Source organism: Aedes aegypti, chromosome 3 (assembly GCF_002204515.2).
Source record: "Aedes aegypti strain LVP_AGWG chromosome 3, AaegL5.0 Primary Assembly, whole genome shotgun sequence".
In the NCBI taxonomy this organism is placed as follows: domain Eukaryota; kingdom Metazoa; phylum Arthropoda; class Insecta; order Diptera; family Culicidae; genus Aedes; species Aedes aegypti.
In genome coordinates this window covers 194,944,367-194,965,358 of record NC_035109.1, presented here as the reverse complement: position 1 = coordinate 194,965,358, position 20,992 = coordinate 194,944,367, and the positions used below count along the sequence as shown (strand labels likewise).

The 20,992-nt window shown below is 38.8% G+C and overlaps 1 protein-coding gene across 2 annotated transcripts in view; it reads left to right on the top strand.

Annotated features, from left to right (window-relative positions):
• The first annotated feature begins 911 nt into the window (after positions 1–911).
• Positions 912–20,992, top strand: part of LOC5575382 (TWiK family of potassium channels protein 7) — a 505,115-nt gene continuing 485,034 nt past the window's right edge. For both annotated transcript variants that reach the window (XM_021848514.1, XM_021848513.1), the window contains exon 1: positions 912–1,389. The gene's annotated coding sequence lies outside the window, so the exon portion shown is untranslated. The remainder of the gene's footprint in view (positions 1,390–20,992) is intronic.

The following is a 20,992-nucleotide window of genomic DNA, read 5'->3' as shown; positions in this document are numbered from 1 at the left end:
TCATGAAATTTGTGAATGTGCCCAAAGAGGTCTTGTCTTGTACATCCACCCAGTAGATGGCCATGGCTTAGACCAGCTGTCTTGGGCGTAAGCCAGTTCTCTTATGGAATCGAGTGGTTCTGAGGCCGATAATTAGAGTCTTATAAAGTATGCTGATACGTTTTTAGCGTTGTCAGTGCAAAATCCACTGAATATCATTACTTTGAAATTTGCATCAATGATCAATGACGCGTACCAATTTCATTTACCTACTTAGCCTCATGCGGTTAAGCTTGTCGAGTTGGAGAATTGTAGCGAGTGCTGTAAAGTCGAGTTTTGCACCAAATTGCGTCCAACACATTTTTGAAATTACCGGAAATTGTTGTGTATTAAGACATCACGCACTTCAAATGAGTTACACGTAATGACATAGCGTATCGTAATGAGTCATTGCGCAACTGAACTCCAATCTTACGACTCATGTGATGACCAAACAGCGTTGATCTTGATAATATAAAATAACGATTTCTTATGGCAAATAAAAAATAGCTGTAAGGTTTACACACGTGATAGAAACCACTGTCGTCATTGAAGTTTGAAAAAGTCTTGTAGAGCATCTCAGAGAGTGCAATTCGGATCTCTGTTTTCCGCACTTGACGCTCTGCATTGAACGAAAAGTTCGGATTTAGTCTCTCGTGATTTCCGACAATCTCTTTTGTGGGTGGTTGAAGGGTGGCGCAGTCGCACTAAACGTTATTTTGATTATCATAGGGTGATGGTAAAGTTTGAACTAGGAAGGTCTAATGTTCGCAGATGAAAAGACAGGCAAAATCTTGGCAGTTCAGCATGAATCGCAGTATTGATCCTGGAAGGGATGTGAAAAACACGAATCCCGCAGCATTCCCATCAGTCGCCACTGTCAGTCTCGTGTTTATGCTCGACGGTAGCACATGTTGATGGGTTTTGATAGTGACGACAGTGATTCAATTTAATGATACCGCTATCCTGGATTATTTATGGGCTTATCGTGACGTGAGAGGTGAGGGTGGAAAGGCCAATTTATTGTATTAACAACAACAGGCCATCCAGCAGTTTGCCGATATCGAAAAAGGGTGTGCTATTCCAAGCATTTGCGATCGAAAAAAAGATTTTGCGATAAGTAAAGGAATGTGAAGGTTTTGGCAGAGTTGTTTTATAAGTGAATGTGGATTAGATTTTGGAATTATAAGAAATTATTAAATTGTTGAAGAAAGGTGAAGCTGTTAATATAAGTGGCGAATGAGAATAATATACATATATAATAAGAAGAATAAGTGTAATAAGTGAAATCAATATTGTTCATGAAAAACAGTGCGTACCAATTAAGGATTTTGTTGGATAACATCGTTGAATATCGCTGCTGAGAGATTGGTAAGTTTTCAAGTTCATCAATAAACTTCTTTAAGCTAAACTGCCGTCGGATTCGTAAACGTAACAATTGTGAATTATATTTCCTAATACGTTAACCCGAAGTTTGATAGAGCTGTCCTAAACATAAATTAGGCCTTCCTTAACTTTTTATTGTATTCTTTCTTTTTATTGTATTTTTGCTGTTTCTGTTAAACCCTGATGTGTATAAAGATTATTTTACAGTTTTCTTTTTTTAAACTACTGTATATCTGAATTTTTATTTTTTAGTTTGATAAAAAGTTTATTTTGTTTTAGTTTAATATGCCGTTCAATATCAAAGTTAGAAGCTTTCGGATAATTCAAGCTACATAGCCGATGATGGCAATATTTTTAAATTTATTTTCCAAATGGCACTAAAAGAAAAAAAGATACTGGAAGCCGGATACCGAAGAAAGGAACATTGTATAACTTTTGGAAATACTGTCTTACTACATCTTCATAAATTGTTGGAAAGACGTTTAAAATCTTTGATACTGTGTTATATTTAAACAAATTCATACTTTTTTCAATAACATTTTTCTTATATTTTGGGAAATTGCTCCGAAGGCTCAAGATTTTTTTAGAGTATAGCTCCTTTATTAAAGCATCCAGTAATCACCGACAGCCGTATCATTGCAATTCAAACTCACTATTGTTCAAATAACTCAATTTATGAAGTTTTTAGTTCAACGTTCGTTTAAGGTTATTTAAGAACTCTTTTTAATACGCTCTCGTATGCATTTTTGATTTTATATGTATTATATAAACTCTTTTGAAAATATTCAATGTTTTGACAACGCTTGTATTTTTATGCGATTAAAATTTCAAAGCACCAAAAGCAACTACAAAACGGAGTTCTTTGCGATCATTTTGGTATGGACAGTAGAGTGATGCAAATTTTGAAATGTTTGCTCCCCTATGCTTAAACGATTTTAATTATGGTAAATAGCATCCTCCCTAAGTTTGAAGTGATTCGGAAGAAATTTGTCTGTGCACACGCCATTTGAAGTTTATATGGAGATTACTATGGAAAACGCCAATGTTTTGTTTTCAGCCCTCTATCTTTTCGTCTTAATATTTTATAGAAAAGTGAACAAATTTTTCTAATGTGAAATCCTCCCAGCACCAACTTTGCCGAAGACCACTTTTTGATTGGACCTCATGATAAATTGTTATTCATCTTCAGAAAGTTGGTTTGCATGTAGTATGCTTCACCAACTGTTCGGCAGGCAACAGTGGTGCTCCTGGCGGGAAGAATAGATCAAAGTAATCCAGGCTACTATGTTCTACAGCAAAAAGGCAGTGTTGCGCTGAAAGTAATTGAATGATCACCTCAGCGTGATCTAGACTTTGTTATCACTAATAACAAATTATTCTTACGTCTAATCAAAATATGGTCTTCGGCAAAGTTGTAGCTGGGAAGTTTTCACATGAGATGACTGTGTTCACTTTTCCATAGATTATTATGACGAGCAGTTAGAGGACTGAACACAAAAGGTTTGCCTTTTCCATAGTAATTTACATGTAAATTTCAAATAGCGTGTGCACAACCAAATTTCTTCCGAATCACTTTAAATTTTGGGAGGACCATTTTCGTCATAATTGACATCGTTTAAGCATAGGGGAGCAAAAACTTCAACATTTGCATCAGTCTAATGGACAGCCACATAATCAAACATTTAAAGAAAGGGAACACTCTGTGCTTCATCTAAAAGTATATAGGGTGCACCATCTTTTGCGTCGGTATCTGAAAATTGAATCACTTTGTTAAGAATCAGTCAATTTCTATATATGCGGTATGTTTATTTAATATGGCCCTTTGCAATTTATTTACCTATCTCATAAAAACCACTGCCTTTATTGGTTACACCCAAATGAGCTCTTTTTGCTGCATTTTTCATTAGTTTTTCGAGCTTTACGAAAGGAACGGATGGGGTTGGTGGTCTAATGGCTATCGCTTCTGCTTTGCAAGCAGAAGGTCGTGGGTTTAATACCAGGCCCGTCCCTTTCACGTATCTGGAACACTCTTCCTAATAGCTGTCTTTCTCTATCTCTCTGCGTCATTATGGCGCAAACATCATCAGTTCTAGCTATCGCTAGAATTGAAATATTTCGACTTAACCGCTTACCACAGTGGTATACATATACACCCAATTCTGTTTTTGCACGGGGGATGCGTACCGTGCAAAAAAAGTGTTCTGTTTAAAATTTCAAAAACCGTGCAAAAAAAGTAACATCATTTCTCGACGTTTCATGCAAAATTAAGGTTTTGGCGGAAAAAAATGTATGGAAACTTTTTTTGCACGGCCGTGTAAAAAAAATCCGTGCAAAAACAGAATCGGGTGTAGTCGAATACCTCATCCATCACTAACAAAACACTCCTACTTCCAAGGTAGCTGTGGGAAATGCAGGAGATTCTCCGGTTTTTTAGTAACAACGGCTAACTAATTAACATTCCTTCCTCTCCCCGATAGGCATAAAAACGTGGCCGGCGCCGTTATCAATCGAGAAATATCAAGGGTAGTGCGATTGTACATTGAAGATGGAGAAAAAGCTAAAACCCAAGCTTCATCTGAGTGGTTCTCTGTGCAATATCACTATCCTGATTGATCACGGAGTAGCATCAGTTGATCGATTTTTTTTTGATCGAGTTTTTCGAGCTTTACGAAAGTTGTTGCGAGTGTGAGCTTGTCAATGGTCCGAGATCAGCTGGTATAAACTTTGCTTTTCAAATAATTCCTCTAAAATAAGTCAGGAGGAGTCAAATAAGGAAAAAAAAAAGATTTGCAGTGAGACATGGAGTGCCGTTTTATTGCAACCAGTAACCGCCAAGACTTTTTTACGCTTCTGTGGGCAGATATAATGAACCAACATCCAAACATATTAATTTTCATCGACTATTGTATACTATTTGGAAAGATGACCCAATGAATGTTTGGCCAACATACTTTCAAATTATGATTTTTTTTACCATTTTTTTCGTGATCCAAACTATTTAGCCATATTTGAAATAATAACTAATTAGACTCAAATTTAAGGCGCTACGTCAACTTTATAACCAAGTTCTAACATTTCGCCTCCGATATTCATGGTTTTCAAGGGCTTTTGACTACAAACTGGTAGTTTACTGTCGGTTTGATGGTTATACAATTGATTTGTCTGTCGAAACCATAATAAATCTGTTGGAAGTGGCCAGAGTAATACGCAAACACGTCTTGCTTTAATAACGGTTTATTTGAGAATAATAAAAATGAACTCCTGTTTGACACCTTCGGTTCTAAGTCTCCTTGATTGGTCGTCAGTGGATCGGCCTACTCCAACACTCCTCCTCGATCTGCTGCTTCCAATCCGCTAGCCGCTGCCAGTCTTGTGATTCGAACTCCAGTAACTGGCTTCGTCAAAAGATCTGCCACCATATATTCTGAGGGGCAGTATACAAACTTCACCTCTTTCTTCTCGCTGATGTCTCGAACAAAGTTGTACTTGATAGAAATATGCTTTGTTCGATTGCTGAATTTCTCTCCTTCTAACATCTTCAGACAACTCTGATTATCTTCAAAGATTGTCAAGCTTGTTGGTTCATCCAGGTCCATCAGCAACTGCTTGATCCAAAGTGCTTCTTGTGTTGCTTCTGCTAATGCAATGAATTCAGCTTCGGCAGTAGAAAGTGAAACACTTGTTTGTTTACGGCAGCTCCAACTGATAGTTCCGCCATTGAATTTGAAAATTTGTCCGCTATTCGATTTTCTGTCAGAACACTCCGCCCAATCCGCGTCTGCAAAACCGATCAGCCCTTCATGGTCCTTGCACCTACTAATCCGCAGACGATAACCGCTGGTTCCTTTCAGGTAGCGTATGACACGTTTCAGTTCGGTCCAGTCCATCTGTGTCGGCGCACTCGTCTTCCTGCTGAGAATCGATACTGCTGCGGAGATATCTGGTCTTGTGTTGACAGACAGGTAGAGTAGCTGACCTATCACCTTCTGATATTCGTGATTATCTGGAAGTGGTTCTCCTTGGTTTTCGAACTTCTGGTAGTTAGGGTCTAATGGAAACTTCGATTCTTTTGCATCCGTCAGTTCAGCACTGTCCACACGGTGGTTGATGTATTTCCGTTGATTAATGAAAAAATCTCCTTCCGCGTCGCGCTCCACTTCAATGCCGAGGTAGAAACGGATGTCGCCCAAACTGTTGACTTCGAAGTTTTGCTCCAACACCTCCACAAGATTTTTGATCATCCGGTCATCTTCGCTTGCCACGATCAAATCATCGACGCACTTCTTGCCTTTCCTCGTCTTGCTGTATAGGCACGGATCAGCGTCGCACCGCTTGAATCCCTGCTGCTCCAATACCGCGTTCAGTTTTTGATTCCAGGCTCGCGCTGCTTGCTTCAATCCATATAAGCTACGCTTCAGCTTGCACACCTTGCGTTTGGTGCCTTTCACGATGAAACCTGGTGGTTGACGCATATAAATCTCCTCCTCAAGTTCGCCGTTTAGGAAGGCGGTCTTGACGTCGTATTGCTTCACTACCATGTTTCGTTTCGCAGCTACAGCCAGCAGCGTCCTGAAGGTCGTCTGTCTTACAACTGGAGCGAATACTTCGTCGTAATCACATCCGAACATTTGTGTAAAACCTTGAGCGACGAGTCGAGCTTTATGACGGACAACCGCACCATTTTCATCACGCTTCGATTTAAAAATCCATTTGCATCCGACGACTTTTCGTTCCGGTGGTGGATCGACTAGCTCCCAGGTCCCGTTCTTCATGAGCGCTGAATACTCCTCTTCCATTGCAACCTTCCATTGATCAGCCCTGCTCAAAGCTTCAGCCGGTGTCAGGGGATCATCTGAAGTTCGCTTGGTGCCCAACTGCTTCTTACACTTCTTTGCCACCAGGATCTGCTGTGCCGTTCCCATCTCGGTATCGGTGTCCGCATTCGATTCAGAATCATAATTGGTAGACGGCTCTGAAAAGTTTGGGAAGAGTATTCCTTTGCCACGCATAATGAAGTCAGTCAACTTGCCTGGTATGGCGCGCTCCCTACCGCTTCGCCTCAACACCTGTGACACGGGTGGATTTGAAGTTATGCGCGGTGGGAGCGCCGGGGAATTTGTCACGTCACCGGTGGCATCTGCAAAGTGTTCATCGGCTTCGTCATCTTCAACTTCTTGAATCTCGTCATGGTTTGGTTCAGGGGGACGTAATGATCCTTGTCCGTTGGCCTCTTCATTTTCGATTTCGGGATTTTCGCAACGAATTGGTTCAGCGGGTCGGGTTGCACCTTGTCCGTTGGTCACTTCGATGAGGTCTAACTTCACATATACAGGCCCTACGTCGACGCTGACTTGACCTACATCAACCGGTGAGTTCTTGTTGATTCTGCCTTCATCCAGGAAATTCACATCACGGCTCTTGATAATCATCCGCGACCTCTTGTTACACAGTCTATAGCCTTTCGAATCTTCCTCGTAACCAACCAGTATGCATTCTTCCGCTTTTCTATCCCACTTCTGTCGCTTCTGCCGGGGAACGTGTGCCATGACGGTTGTACCGAAAATCCTCAAATGCGCCAGATCCGGTTTCCTATTTGACCACATTTCTTCCGGTGTCATGTTGTGTCCTTTTGTCGGAGAAAGGTTCAGTAAGTAGACCGACGTCGCCACCGCTTCTCCCCAGAATCGCTTCGGAAGATTTGCTTCGAATAACATACACCTTGCCCGTTCAACGATTGATCTGTTCGACCGCTCAGCCAGACCGTTTTGTTCCGGAGTATAGTCAACGGTTGTTTGGTGCTTGATACCATGCTTCTTCAACAGCTCTTGAAATTTCCGGTTCGTAAACTCCTTCCCGTTATCCGAACGAATCACCATCAGCTTGCGACCCGTTTGTCGTTCCGCCAGACTATGGTATTCTTGAAACGCCTCGACGACCTCCTCAGCCGACTTCGTCTTCAAAAAATATACGTAGATTCTTCGGGTTTTGTCATCAGTGAAGGTAATGAAGAAACGGTTGCCGCCGATTGACGACTCCTCCATAGGTCCACAGATATCCGTATGAACAGTTTCTAGGACCTCCTTCGCTCGATGTCCTTGCTTGTTGAACGGTAATCTTGATTGCTTCCCTAGAGCACAAATCTTGCACGCCTCGAACATCTTCTCTTCAAACGATATTCCGGTGACTAAATCCTTCCGGAGTTGCTTGACACCATTCAGATGTAGATGTCCCATTCTTCTATGCCACAGCTCCAGATTTGTCATTTCGGAACATGCGAGAACCGTCGATGCACCGGCTTGGTTGAACTTGAACAAACCATTCTTCCGAGATCCGGTAGCGAAAATTTCTCCAGCAGCGTTCACCACTCGGCAGCCATCCTTTTTGAAAATCACCTCGTTACCGTTTTCAACTATCTGACTTACGGACAACAAATTCGTTGAGAGTTCGGGAATCAGTTGAACGTTGCGCACATCTATTTCCGGTTCTTCTGGACAGCATTCGGATTTCAACTTCATGTCACCGACCGCTTGCACCTGCATGGTACCTTTGTTCGCTGCAACTACGGTTCCACTACCAGGCCGTAAATTGTTCAATAGCTTCCTGTTCTTGGTCAGGTGTGTGGTTGCTCCTGAGTCAAAATACCACTCATCTCCAGCGTCTTCGATTGTTGAAAGCACGGTGCAGAAAGCATTTCCCCGCTTCTCACCTTGACGAAATTTGCTTGAACAATTCTTCCTGTTAGGGGAAAGGTATTTAATATCGGCAGATAGAAATATGTTTGCCAAATTAAGTGTAATTGTGGTAACATTGTGCTAAAAGATTATGTAGCCGGCGGGACTTGAACCCACAATTTCCATTCTGTACACGGACGCATTACCAATTATACTACAGCTACGCTACGGTAAACTGAAGTATTTGGCTAATGACCTTTGTAGCATCCCCAAGCCCCACAATCTTGCTAGTGCAATATACCACACTTATCCCTCACCATATCTCTATCTGCCGGCATTGAATACAGTCGGTGTGAGAAAACGCAACACTATTGTACCTACATCCCCATATGATCGCACGGGTTGTCGATTCGGCTGAGGAATAGGTACGTGGTTGCTGCCGTACACACTGACCAACGACGGCTGTGATACATCCGTATCAAAGGGGTTTACTCTTCTCTTTTTTATTTTCGACTTTTGCAGTCAGCTATTTTTACTGTTAGGGGAAAGGTATTTAATATCGGCAGATAGAGATATGTTTGCCAAATTAAGTGTAATTGTGGTAACATTGTGCTAAAAGATTATGTAGCCGGCGGGACTTGAACCCACAATTTCCATTCTGTACACGGACGCATTACCAATTATACTACAGCTACACTACGGTAAACTGAAGTATTTGGCTAATGACCTTTGTAGCATCCCCAAGCCCCACAATCTTGCTAGTCCAATATACCACACTTATCCCTCACCATATCTCTATCTGCCGGCATTGAATACAGTCGGTGTGAGAAAACGCAACACTATTGTACCTACATCCCCATATGATCGCACGGGTTGTCGATTCGGCTGAGGAATAGGTACGTGGTTGCTGCCGTACACACTGACCAACGACGGCTGTGATACATCCGTATCAAAGGGGTTTACTCTTCTCTTTTTTATTTTCGACTTTTGCAGTCAGCTATTTTTACTGTTAGGGGAAAGGTATTTAATATCGGCAGATAGAGATATGTTTGCCAAATTAAGTGTAATTGTGGTAACATTGTGCTAAAAGATTATGTAGCCGGCGGGACTTGAACCCACAATTTCCATTCTGTACACGGACGCATTACCAATTATACTACAGCTACGCTACGGTAAACTGAAGTATTTGGCTAATGACCTTTGTAGCATCCCCAAGCCCCACAATCTTGCTAGTCCAATATACCACACTTATCCCTCACCATATCTCTATCTGCCGGCATTGAATACAGTCGGTGTGAGAAAACGCAACACTATTGTACCTACATCCCCATATGATCGCACGGGTTGTCGATTCGGCTGAGGAATAGGTACGTGGTTGCTGCCGTACACACTGACCAACGACGGCTGTGATACATCCGTATCAAAGGGGTTTACTCTTCTCTTTTTTATTTTCGACTTTTGCAGTCAGCTATTTTTACTGTTAGGGGAAAGGTATTTAATATCGGCAGATAGAGATATGTTTGCCAAATTAAGTGTAATTGTGGTAACATTGTGCTAAAAGATTATGTAGCCGGCGGGACTTGAACCCACAATTTCCATTCTGTACACGGACGCATTACCAATTATACTACAGCTACGCTACGGTATACTGAAGTATTTGGCTAATGACCTTTGTAGCATCCCCAAGCCCCACAATCTTGCTAGTCCAATATACCACACTTATCCCTCACCATTGGTAATGCGTCCGTGTACAGAATGGAAATTGTGGGTTCAAGTCCCGCCGGCTACATAATCTTTTAGCACAATGTTACCACAATTACACTTAATTTGGCAAACATATCTCTATCTGCCGATATTAAATACCTTTCCCCTAACAGTAAAAATAGCTGACTGCAAAAGTCGAAAATAAAAAAGAGAAGAGTAAACCCCTTTGATACGGATGTATCACAGTGTTGGTCAGTGTGTACGGCAGCAACCACGTACCTATTCCTCAGCCGAATCGACAACCCGTGCGATCATATGGGGATGTAGGTACAATAGTGTTGCGTTTTCTCACACCGACTGTATTCAATGCCGGCAGATAGAGATATGGTGAGGGATAAGTGTGGTATATTGGACTAGCAAGATTGTGGGGCTTGGGGATGCTACAAAGGTCATTAGCCAAATACTTCAGTTTACCGTAGCGTAGCTGTAGTATAATTGGTAATGCGTCCGTGTACAGAATGGAAATTGTGGGTTCAAGTCCCGCCGGCTACATAATCTTTTAGCACAATGTTACCACGATTACACTTAATTTGGCAAACATATCTCTATCTGCCGATATTAAATACCTTTCCCCTAACAGTAAAAATAGCTGACTGCAAAAGTCGAAAATAAAAAAGAGAAGAGTAAACCCCTTTGATACGGATGTATCACAGCCGTCGTTGGTCAGTGTGTACGGCAGCAACCACGCACCTATTCCTCAGCCGAATCGACAACCCGTGCGATCATATGGGGATGTAGGTACAATAGTGTTGCGTTTTCTCACACCGACTGTATTCAATGCCGGCAGATAGAGATATGGTGAGGGATAAGTGTGGTATATTGGACTAGCAAGATTGTGGGGCTTGGGGATGCTACAAAGGTCATTAGCCAAATACTTCAGTTTACCGTAGCGTAGCTGTAGTATAATTGGTAATGCGTCCGTGTACAGAATGGAAATTGTGGGTTCAAGTCCCGCCGGCTACATAATCTTTTAGCACAATGTTACCACAATTACACTTAATTTGGCAAACATATCTCTATCTGCCGATATTAAATACCTTTCCCCTAACAGTAAAAATAGCTGACTGCAAAAGTCGAAAATAAAAAAGAGAAGAGTAAACCCCTTTGATACGGATGTATCACAGCCGTCGTTGGTCAGTGTGTACGGCAGCAACCACGTACCTATTCCTCAGCCGAATCGACAACCCGTGCGATCATATGGGGATGTAGGTACAATAGTGTTGCGTTTTTTCACACCGACTGTATTCAATGCCGGCAGATAGAGATATGGTGAGGGATAAGTGTGGTATATTGGACTAGCAAGATTGTGGGGCTTGGGGATGCTACAAAGGTCATTAGCCAAATACTTCAGTTTACCGTAGCGTAGCTGTAGTATAATTGGTAATGCGTCCGTGTACAGAATGGAAATTGTGGGTTCAAGTCCCGCCGGCTACATAATCTTTTAGCACAATGTTACCACAATTACACTTAATTTGGCAAACATATCTCTATCTGCCGATATTAAATACCTTTCCCCTAACAGTAAAAATAGCTGACTGCAAAAGTCGAAAATAAAAAAGAGAAGAACAATTCTTCGCAATGTGTCCGAATTTGTAGCAGCAACGACATTTCGGTCCTTTCGATGAAGACTGTTCTCCGGGCTGTTTTCCACCTTGATACTGTTGATGCTTTTGATAGTTCTTCGTCGCGTACGCCGAACTGATCGATGGTTCTTCCATCTCTTGGAGTAATTTAGTCTTGATCAGGTCTCCTTTAATCGCTACGCCGGAACTTGAGATCGCCATCACCATCGGTTTGTACTCTGAAGGAAGGCCAGCAAGTAGCAAGGCTCCTACCCACTCTTCGCTCACGTCGAATCCGATTCCTCGCAACTGGTGTGACGTTGAAACGATCCGGTTGACGTAGTCGACCATTGACGAACAGTTCACCAATCGGGTATTGATCAACTTACTCAGCAGCCCTACTTTCCGTTCAGTTCCTGAATCTTCAAAAGCATTTTCCAGACACGTCCAAGCTTCGCGGGCAGACTTCGCTTCTTGAACATGGACGTAATTTACAGGTTCGAGCAGCAAAATAAGCTTCGCTTTCGCTCTTCTGTCCTTCTTCGCATCCACCTCCGGCAACGCTCCAGCGGCATCCGGTGTAGGCTTGACTACGTCCCATAGCTCTTCCAGCTCGAACAGTGACTGTACTGCAAATTTCCAGGTCGTCCAGTTTTCCCTTCCTTGCAGACGCTGTATTGCTGGCAGACTTGATACGCTGTAGCTCGTAGGGTTCGCCCAAGCTCCATCTCCGTTTCCGCCGCTACCAGAACTTCCGGGGTTTACCGTTTCGTTAGGCATTTGTTCGTGATCTTGCTATTCTTCTGTTGTAATCCAAATAAGTAATACGCAAACACGTCTTGCTTTAATAACGGTTTATTTGAGAATAATAAAAATGAACTCCTGTTTGACACCTTCGGTTCTAAGCCTCCTTGATTGGTCGTCAGTGGATCGGCCTACTCCAACAAAATCACTCCTTGCTCGGTTACTAGCGAGTAAAAGTTCCCGAGCTTGTTGCATCTTTTTTTGGCATGTTCTCCCAACCAGACGGGTGCGAACTTACTCACACCTAACCTGTTCGCGATTCTGTCAAATTTGTTATGCGTTGGTACACTCGTGAGCTGCTTCGTGATGCGAACTTTTCCACCACTGGTGCTGACCGCTACTGGGGGATACACTAAATTGAAAACTAGTAACAAAAAATCAATCGATGGTCCTGCAAAAGCTTGTAAGTAAGCAATAAAAAATAAAAATTAATACTAAAATTTGAAACTAGCAGTAAAAACATTAAAATACTGAAAAGAGTTAATGAATAAGCACTTGAAAATCATAAAATTTTCAATGAAAATGAAACAAAAGTGGCAACAAATACTGAAAAAAAAACTGATTAGTATTTATATGATTTTAAGTGACATTATTATTTTTCTTTGGAAAAGGTGCATATTTTCAGTTTTTTGTTGGAAAATATTCAATAAAAAAATGCTGAATTTAGAATTTTCGATGCTTTCTTAAAAGTTTTCCGGCGAAAAAATCTATTTTGAAATTTAATTACTGACTTATACTCAATTATTACTTCTTTTGAATTATTTGATTGACTGTTTTTGGATAAGCAAATGGTGATTATCTTTTTCTTAAGACATGATAATGTTTTTCTTTTGGTGTAGAGGTCAAAGGAAAATAAACTTCGAAAACTAAATGAATTTCTTTCTTTCGTGTTAATACCTCTATCGGCTGCATGTTATTTTCCCACCAAAATCACCAAAAAATTTCGATTGAGATAACTGTTTTGGTTTTCGATATATTTGCACCTTTTTTTGATTCCGGATTTATTCTTAACCTTTCGGTCGTCGCGCTAATTTTTGTAACGCGAGTAGTCGCGCGTTGTACTTTGTACAACACCCTTGGTTTTGCGAATATCTCAGGAGTCTGACCACTTAGATAGATGTCGTCTTCGGCGAAATTGATCGGTAGCTTATGGGCTATCATTATTATAGCCAAGAAATTCGGGATTTTGCCACTAGGCGGCGCTAGTGAGCATTAAGCTTTTGTTTCCCAGATCTCATGATCCTGACCACTTAGAAAAATGGCGTCTTCGGCAAAGTTGTTTGGTAACTCAAGGACTATCATTGTTTGCGCTAGTTGATTCTAAAAGTTGCCACTAGGCGGCGCTAGTGAGCATAAAACATTTGTTTCGCAAATATCTCAGGAGCCTGATCACTTAGAAAGATGATGTCTTCGGCAGAGTTGTTCAGTAGCTCAAATTCTTTCTTTGTTTAATCCTTAAAGTTAGAGATTTTGCAAAATAATGATAGTCCCTGAGCTTCTGAACAACTTTGCCAAAGGTGCCTGTCTAAAAGTCAAGATCCTGCAGTATCCGTAAGACAAAAATTTCATGCTCACTAGCGCCGCCTGATGGCAAAATATCGTATTTCTTGGCTCAAATAATGATAGCCCTTGAGCTACCAAACTACTTTGCCGAAGACACCATCTTTCTAAGTGGTCAGGCTCCTGAGATATCTGCAAACAAAAGTTTCATGCTCACTAGTGCCACCTAGTGACAAAATTTTGAATCAACTAGCTAAAAAAATGATAGTCCTTAACTCACTAAACAACTTTGCCGAAGACGACATCCTTCTAATTGGTCAGGATCCCGAAAAATCTGCAAAACAAAAGTAAAACTTCCATGCCCACTAGTGCCACCTACCGGTCAAATTTCGAATTAAATGAGGTACCATCAGATAGCGCTTCACCTCCAGAACAACTTTACTAAAGACCCCAAGTTTCTACATTATCTGGATTTCGAGATATGACGATTTCAAACTGTGGTTTCCTCGAACAGTACATAGTGCGTTCATTATTATGCGACTTCCATGTACATCTGTTGATTTTACCGAATTATAAAGGGTCATACTGTAAATAAAAACTCGAGTATTGATCTTAAGAAGATTCTTGAGGAATACATTTTGGTTTGGTGTCGATAGATATCTTTGTTGCAAAATTATAGCATATAAATCACAACTGTTGTACAAAGTACAACAGCGCGACAGCCCGAAGGTTAAATTGCTTGGGATATCGAGATATTACCAACGTAAATATCTCATGCTGAAGAATTATTATCATTTATCATTTATTATCATTTATTTGGTTAGTCGTTTTTCAAAACAATACAATGGCCTGTAGTGAAGAAATGAAGCACATTGATGAAACTGTTTTTGAGTTCGATCTTGATTTTGATAAACATCACTGTTTTTTGCAGATGGTCGTATCGGTTGAAAAGGCGTATATTATATTAAAGTCGGTACATCAGTTTTCACCACCACGAGGAATTTTTTTTTTATACGGACAATATAAATACTCCTAAATACCCGCTCACAAGAAAAAAAAAATCACGAGATTTCTTGAAACTTTTTAAAACCTTGGTTTGTTATTTAACCCCTTTATCGACAGCTTCATTTTTAACCGCAAAATAAATATTCAAATCGTTATAACTTTTTTGTTTTTCAATATTTTGGCACCATTTTTTCACAAGTTCTCAAAAAAACTCTTCTAGTTTAAGAATCCGTGTCGATATTAATCATTGGTGATCTGGTTTTGAAGATATTCCGATGTTCCTTGAAGGACCGACATTCTCCATACAAAATGTCTTTGGCAGCCATTTTGTTTTTGGTGAATTTATCAAAAAAATAAAATAAGGAGTATATAATGCCCGGTAATAAGGAGCTACTCTGAAAAAATCGTACAAATCAATAACGAATTCTTGGAGATATCTGGAAATTACGATACGATGTTTTTTGAAGTTTTTAAGATCTTTATTTTGCAAGCGTGTTACCAGAAACCTAAATGTTCATTATTCGAAGACGGCTGCACCAAGCTGCTTCATTTTTTCACAACATACTCTCATCAATGTACATTGGTCCCAAAGCCTTCTTTAATTTTCCGAATCCGATTAAAATTCTGTAGCCTGAGATGTATACGTGGGTTATGACTACTCGTCGGTCCTCAAGGAATTTTGGAATATATGCAGATCCAGAAGACCAATTATCAATATCGGCACATATTATTAGAAGAGTTTTTTGAGGGCTTGTGAAAAATGGTGCAAAATGATCGAGAAAAAAAAGTTATCGCGATTTAAATACTTTTTTAGCGGTAAAAATGAAGCTGCCGGTAGAGGGGTTATTGTGTTAAATGGGTTAACCACAAGTTTGGAAATATTCATAACTAGTGAACCCAGCAAACTTTGTCTTGCCATCAAGTAGGCTGTTGAAAAACGCCATGAAACGTCCCGTAGAACTTTGTCTTGCCATCAAGTAGGCTGAAGAAAACCGCTATGAATCATCTCATACAAAATGACAGTTCCGTTCACTCTCCGATTTATCCGTTTATCCGATTTTCCCGGTGAATATCCTGGAACTTTTATACACACAAACACGTCGGAACCCTAGACGAACAAAATGGAGAAAGAATCATCAAAATCCGTTGAACCGTTCATAAGCCATTTCGTGACATACAAACACCATTCCATTTTTATTTATATAGACTAGTGGTCCCGGCAAACTTCGTCTTGCCATCAAGTAGGCTGTTGAAAAATGTCATGGGAGCTCCCACACAAAATAACGTATTAGTGCTCCCCCGTTTTACCAAATTTTTCAAAAACTTCCCTAAACTTTTTCGTCGCACGAACACGTCGGAACCCTTCAAGAAGACAACAGTGAAAGAATTGTGCAAATAGGTTGTCCCGTTCTCGAGCCATTTCGTGGCATACAAACACCACTCCATTTTTATTTATATAGATAAAGAAGAAGAAGAAGAAGAAGAAGATATTGATGGAAGTCGTGAAATATTCCCAATTTTGTATCACGGTGTCAAAATTTCGATTATAATCGAAGTGTCGTGGTGTTTCTGATTTTTTTTTTAACGAGGGTGATTATCCAAACATAACTTTCACACTCTGAAAGTTGCAAAAATTTATGTTGGGGAAACTTGACTTTGAGGGTTGTTTCCATATTAATCTTAAGAAAACCCAATAAAACTGTCCCATACGAAATGTATAGAAAAACTTCTATCGACTGACTATTTTTATCTTTCCAGTTACAATGTATTAGCCAAAATGCTGAACGTTTTCCTAAAAATATCTGAGTTATGTGAAAGTTCAATTATGCTGGAGATTTTGAGACTGTATATATAAGACTCCTAAAAACTGTGTTTCGTCACCATAACGTCGAAAACATAATAAGGCCGGAACAAATCTTAAAATCTTCTTTTGTCACCTTCTGTCAAAATGTGTCGGGGGGGTTGAGGCGCAATAAATAATGAAATGTAAATTTGGGTAAATTTATCATTTTTTATACTCATATGCTGCAATGTCATGTTTCTTCCACACATCACCGTCAAATCAAAATGTCTAGAACAATAAACATGCCATTTTTATTTTATTTTTTATAACATTAATCTATAACATTTTGCACTATTCGATTTTTCATAACAACACCCAAGTAATAATAAGCATTATAACATTACACGTATTCTTCTGCATATCAACAATAGAGTAAAATGGGGCAAAAGTTTCTTTTTAAGATTTCTAGCTCAGTTCAAAACAAAACTTATAAATGTCATGGTGGCTCGAATTCTACTCAAGTAAGAGACTTTCACTCCAAGTATCATAAAAATTGATTGAGATTTGGAAAAGTTATGGCTATTTGTTGAGTTTTGACGTGAATATTGTAGTTTTCGGTCAAACTTTCGTTGCATGGAACCAAATGAAGATACAATCTTTTTCAATATTTTATGTAAGGGCGTTTCTAGGCCTATCATAAGGATGCTTTGAGGTGTATTAGTTTTGGCATAAATGTTGAAAACTTTTTTTGGCCCATAGTGGGGCAAAAGTTCGAATCAGCGGGGCAAAAGTTCGACCCATGTATAAACTCACGGAAAAAATTGCAAATTGCCTAAAATAAACATATTTTCTTCAAATATATGAAAATTTGACTGATCGTGCGAATAATGTCACCAAAATTTAACATTTCCACTAAGTTTTGCGAAAAACTGATATTTTTTAATATATTACAATTAACCCTGTTTTGGGCAATTTTTTGATGAAAATTTAGTGTGTATTTTTTGGCAAACTTAAGTTTACGGCTGGTATAAAGTATGCCTGTAATAAAAGTATCGGTATTTTGTGTTTTAGTCAGCAAACTTTTGCCCCACACTAGATTCGAACTCTTGCCCCACCGGTGGGGCAAAAGTTCGTTTAAGACAATCAATTTTGAAACTGTTATAACTAAAAATGGGTAAATATTTTGACACATGCTTGTTCAGCAAAATTATAGCCAATATGTTGAAGTTTCACTGTATGGTATTTGTTTTGTTTCAACTGCTATTTTTTTCCTGGAAACTTTGATTATACCACTAAGGTCGAACTTTTGCCCCACCTTACTCTACTGATGCGACATTGTTTTTATTCGATAAATTTCAAGAGCTGTCAGGCAACAGAGCATTAACGCTAAATTACAAATGTATCAATGCACTAATATTACTTTATGATCTGCTTGGTTGCTTCATAAACATTCTTGCATTAGTTCGACTATATCAGGGCCCTTTTCCACTTTTAACCTACTTTACTGCTTATTGCAATGCAGCTGCTTTATATGAGTAATGCTCCATGGTTACTTGGGCAATCTCCAGGATTTTTACCGTATTTTGTCTTGAGTTTTGGTGAGAGAAAATATTAAACTTTCAAATTGTGTTTAGGAACACTGCAGAAACGTGGATGAAACTTTAAATTTAGATTATTTTAATTTGATTTAACATATATGTAATGTATTTTCTTTGTAAAAATATTTCGCTAGATTTGAATAAAATTGAAGAAAATGGTTCTGTAAAATATATTGTTCTTCTATGCCCTCTTGTGGCATGTTATTTGCAAACATTAGCGACTGTGACGGCAGTATAATGAAAATTCGCAATAAAATTCTCAAATTTCACGGGTAACGAAGGTGATGAAACTAAAATTTCTCGGTTTTGTCAAATTTTGCACTAAATAACATATTCTCAGTGAAAATACATTTCGAATGTCTAAACTAAGCGGTGTGTTAATAAATGTAATTTGTATTTTACAGATTAAGTTTATTACCAGTGTAGCAATTTAAAATTTAAAACACAACAAGCAATCAGAAAAAGTCGAAGATAATGGAGGAACGTTGAATTCAAAATAAATAAACCATTTACATAGGCAATACACTGAAAACTACTACGTTTTTCATATGAATTAAAACGATCAAGCGAATATCGCGGATTTTCCTGAATTTTGCGTCGAGGGCCAAATTTCGCGGCTTCCACGAAATCGAGAATTTCCATAATCCCTGTTGTAAGTGCTCTGAAAAGCAGCTTTTATGGCACTCTTTCTTACGGTTTTATATTTATAAAACACAAAAAAAAAACAATAAAAAACCAACACTGAAAATAAGACATTTTTTTTATTTCCTCCCTCTGACTTTTAGAAAAAAAATGAAGGGGGGGGGGGGTGTGACAAAAGTAAAATTCCAAATTTTTGCCCGGCCTAAAGCAAAGATGAATTAAAACCGTCTCTATATTGAAGAGCACAAAACAGGTCTCAGAGGAAAATTCGATCAATACACACTTGGAATATTTTACGGATTCCAGTGAAATTTAACCGTAATCTCAAAATCATAAAGAAAGGTAAATGTAAAGGTGCAACCGGGAATTTAACTTTACACCTACCGATCAGAGAGCAGGCTCGTTACCACTACATGTTTTACTGATTAGTGGTGTGCAAAAACTGAAACAAAAGGATCACATGTCTGCCAGTGCGGCTGTCAAATGATTTCACAGAAGTTTAGTGAAAATAATGTGTTCACCGATATGTTCGTTAGTATTTACCAGGACTACGCTTAATTTGTTTGTTTTCACGGATTTTGGCGGTAAAATATTGGATTTTAGAAAAAAAAAATGTTTTTGTTGTTTACAGTTCAAATTCGGCGATTTAATTCACAGTATACTGCGATTAATTCAAAGTGTGTTGGAAACAACCAACGAGTTACTACTAATCGATCAAATTTATAGCGCGATCGGTTATTTAGGTCCTTAAATTCATTCATATTCTACGAAATTCAAGATATGACTCGGTTTAGTGTAATTCAAAATGTACTTTACAGCAAAAAGATGAGATATTTCAACGTATTTTTACAAATTACTAAAATTGTCACAGCGGCCAAAATGAAAACCGCTGAGTATGGCCCATAAAAAAGTGCGGAAAACACAATCATGTTTTATGGTAGTTTATACGTGGAAAATGAAAACGAAACAAAGGTGTAAATCATTATTTGTATTGTTAATCTGTCTAGACTAGCCTAGTCTATTTTGAAGCATACCCACAAATTTTATTACGCTTCATTGAGTTCAATATATTTGTGATGAAAACTTTTAAAACGACAACCATGATGTAAAATTCTTCACAAGCCATGTCTCGAACATTCGCTCATGTCGAATGATAGAATAGATTTATGCTTGGAACACTGGAGACTTGAACTTATGTGTGTTATTAGATTCAAAATTTGCATCAATACTTTTAGCATACAAGCGCATCTTACTGCCGAATTTCAGAATATTCAATTACCGTCGGACGGGGCTACTTTGGACACTCACCTTTTGTATTTATTTGCAGCGTAAATATTAATCTGAGCAATTTTGTGTCTTCAGCACTTTTATTAACCACTGTATGCTCTACCACTAGGCATGATTTTTTTTTGGAACTACATCAACAATAACAGAATAAACAAGAAAACATTTCAAAAAAGTCCGAATAAATATTAACAAAGTATAGCATATTAGCTATGCAAACATTGTTTGAATTTTTCCCATGTCGGGGGGTTATTGGGAGCATCACAAAACTATCGAATCGTCAAGTTTCGTAAAAATCCTGTGGTTTGTTTTGCTTTTAAATGTTCTTTTATTAAAATTATTGATCAAAGGTCTTATTTTTACGACTTTTATTTTATTATAATGTTCCGGTTTGTATATTTTACAACATAAAATAAATGCAATAAATATTTGGGAAAGTGAATAGATATGAAATACACATATTTCAATACGTACCAATGACAAGTTTACAACATGATCTCTAAAAAAATATTTTCCGTCATAATTTACATGAATTTGCAGTACAAAATAATTGCATCCTTCAATTCCTAAAATAAACTACTCTTAAGCCAGCTCTAAACTGCTAAGAAGATAATACCATATTACGAAAGCAAACTTTTACTTCTTTACGACCTTGCTAAACTTTACTTCATAGATTGCGTTGTTAATGAAAATTACTTTTTTGTTACAGGTTGTAACGAGCATGTCGTTAAGTCTTAAGTAAATGGAAATTTTCGTGTACCTTGTCTTCGTTTATCGGCATTGTGTCCTGGTGTAGAAAATAGCGTATCGTTCTGTGTCAGTTTACCGTGTGAGCTCACTCAATGATGTCAACCACATTGAGTAGATGCCTTTTATATGTTGTCAAGTTTTCGTGTTGAATGTTTTCTTTTTCAATTTTGCGTGTTTGAGGGTCATCAGCAACAACAACAACTCTTCTTCAAAAATGCTTTCCTT